The following is a 2,344-nucleotide window of genomic DNA, read 5'->3' as shown; positions in this document are numbered from 1 at the left end:
TTATTTAGTCTGGCAGCCTGTGTCAGTGGCCTCGTGCAGCTACCCATGTGGCTCCTGTGTGTGTGTGTGTGTGTGTGGCTTGGCAGGGGCTGTGGGGTGGGAGCAGGGGTTCTGGGCCCCTGTTTCTGTCTCCTATCCTCCCCTTTTGCACTAGGTGGGGCATACTTCTGGAAGCCAGGATGTCTGGGTTCCAGATTCTTCCCTCCTCAACCTCCCCCAGACATAAATCACAAGTGATTTCATTAAATGCACCTCCTGCTGGGGATGTTGGCTCATAATTCCTCTCTGATTAACCCCCACTACCCCGGCAAGTTTATAGGCCAAGCGAGGGAGGGGGCAAGGGGGAGGGAAAAAGGAGGGATGGGGGGAATCCCAGGCGGGTGATGGATGCCTCTGTCAGCCCAGCTCGTATTTATTAATAGTCTTAATACGGGAAGCAATAAAGGAAGAGAGGGATTCTATTAATTAAATCATTGTTATAATTAACTTTCATTAAAGGAGGATCAATAAAGAGGAGTTGAGATGGAGAGAGGAGAGATCCATTATCTCTAATTTCCTTGGAAGGGATTCAGGGAATGAGATGGGGTTGCTAGGAGACGGCGACAGGAGGGAAGAAGGAAGGATGGAAGGATGTCATCCAGGTGGGGCTGGAAGGGGGGTGGATTGGTGGGGGGTTCAGGTGGGTGGAGAGAGGGATGGGTACAGGTTGCCCACCCAGGGACCCTGAAGGCAGAGGAGGGTGACTGATAAGGGAGCTACTGGGCTGGGGAACAAGCGGGCTGTAGGCATGGCTTGTGCTGGGCATTGCTGAGAGCCTTGGTGAGCACGCAGCTCCTTAATAAATGCTTTACGACTCGGTGTGTGTGTCTAGCCTGTGAAGCTGGTTAGAGTGGATGAATGTGTTTTTGTGACTGTGGAGTCAGTGTGCGCATACGGGTACGTGAGGATGGCAACAGAGAGAGGGGGCCGGCAGGGACGGAAGGAAAATCAAACAGACTTCGGAGGGATGGAGTTGAGGGCATTTTTTTTACCTAAGTGGCTCCCCAAAGATGTGAACTCCTGACACGGGTAATGCCCATCTTTGGCCCACGGTACAGTGATGGCTGCTATGGAGGTTGAATGAAGGTCTGTGCAGTGGAAACTTCCCCTGCCTTCTGAGACATGCACCTGGGCCCAGAAGCTTGGGTTCCACCCTGCCCACCCCAGGACTGAAATCCCAAAGTCCTGTCTCACGTGGACCCATACGTTGCTTCCTCGCCCACCGCAGTCTTCTCCAAGCCAGCCGCCCCACCACAACCCGAGACAAAGATCCCTCCCTCCTCCTCTGCCCACCAAGAGGCATAGCGAGGAGACGCTGCTGGGCACCCTCCCCAAGAAGGCAGGGGGGAGTCCCCTCTGTCCCAACTCCCCTCCACTATGGTCTATGAGCCAGCTGTCTAGACCTGCGTTGCTCTAGTCACACCTCATGGTAAGAACACATTTTATTAGAATCGTTATACGTATCATATAAATATATTTGTCCAAACTACAGATCGGGGGAGGGATAATGAGGGAAAGCTCTTATTGCTGGGGGGGGGGGAACCTGGAGAGGGAGGAGGGCTGAGAAACGGGGACACCTGGGACCCTGTGTTCTCCCCATCCCTCACAGAAGGCACAAATGCATTATTTCTTTCCATGTGAGGACACTGGGGGGTGGTGGCAGGGTGGAGCAGGAGGTAAGAGTACAGAAAACCTCAAAAATACAAAAGAAACATCCAAATTTCATATCTAATGGTGTGGAAAAGGCTGGGGTGGGGGTGCAGAAAGCAATGGTGGGGGAGGGGCGGGAACAGAAAGAACCACTGAAGCTCAGAACTGAAAGAGACCTGAAGAGGCCGTGATGTCCATGCTGCTGCCTCCATGCAGGCCCCAGAGAAAACTCAGATAAACCAACAAAGACCCCCAATAAGAGAGGGTGGGGTGCCCCGGGGAATTGGCTTTGGGGCATCAGAGAGTATGTGTGAGTGTGTGTGTATGAGTGTGTGTGTGTGTGGCTGGTGTCCGTGACAGAAGCAACCTGCCCCTGGGGAAGTTCTCCTCCATCCTGGTTCCTCCAAAACCGCTTTTAGGGGGTAAGGTCAGCCACCGCTTCCAAAAAGGACCCCTGCTTGGACAAAAGAACCAGGCAGGAGAGGATGCCGGTGAGAGCTTGGGATGAAAATGGCTCAAAGGCAGGGGCGGTTCTTAGGGAACAGAATATCATGGAGCCCAGAATATCATGGAGCCCAGAATATCATGCCCAGTCTGTGCATGAGTGTATGTGTGTGTGTGTGTGTGTGTGTGTGTGTGTGTGTGTGTGTGTGTG

General features: G+C 53.1%; 1 protein-coding gene across 4 annotated transcripts in view; it reads right to left on the bottom strand.

Moving 5' to 3' along the window:
- Positions 1–1,463: 1,463 nt before the first annotated feature.
- Positions 1,464–2,344, bottom strand: part of CALCOCO1 (calcium binding and coiled-coil domain 1) — a 17,600-nt gene continuing 16,719 nt past the window's right edge. For 3 of the 4 annotated variants that reach the window (XM_040487928.1, XM_040487929.1, XM_040487931.1), the window contains one exon: positions 1,464–2,297. The gene's annotated coding sequence lies outside the window, so the exon portion shown is untranslated. The remainder of the gene's footprint in view (positions 2,298–2,344) is intronic. The other variant, XM_040487930.1, reaches the window with a different exon arrangement.

Source organism: Herpailurus yagouaroundi, unplaced genomic scaffold, assembly GCF_014898765.1.
Source record: "Herpailurus yagouaroundi ecotype Mexico unplaced genomic scaffold, PumYag 166, whole genome shotgun sequence".
In the NCBI taxonomy this organism is placed as follows: Eukaryota; Metazoa; Chordata; class Mammalia; order Carnivora; family Felidae; genus Herpailurus; species Herpailurus yagouaroundi.
This window is presented reverse-complemented; position numbering and strand designations above follow the sequence as displayed.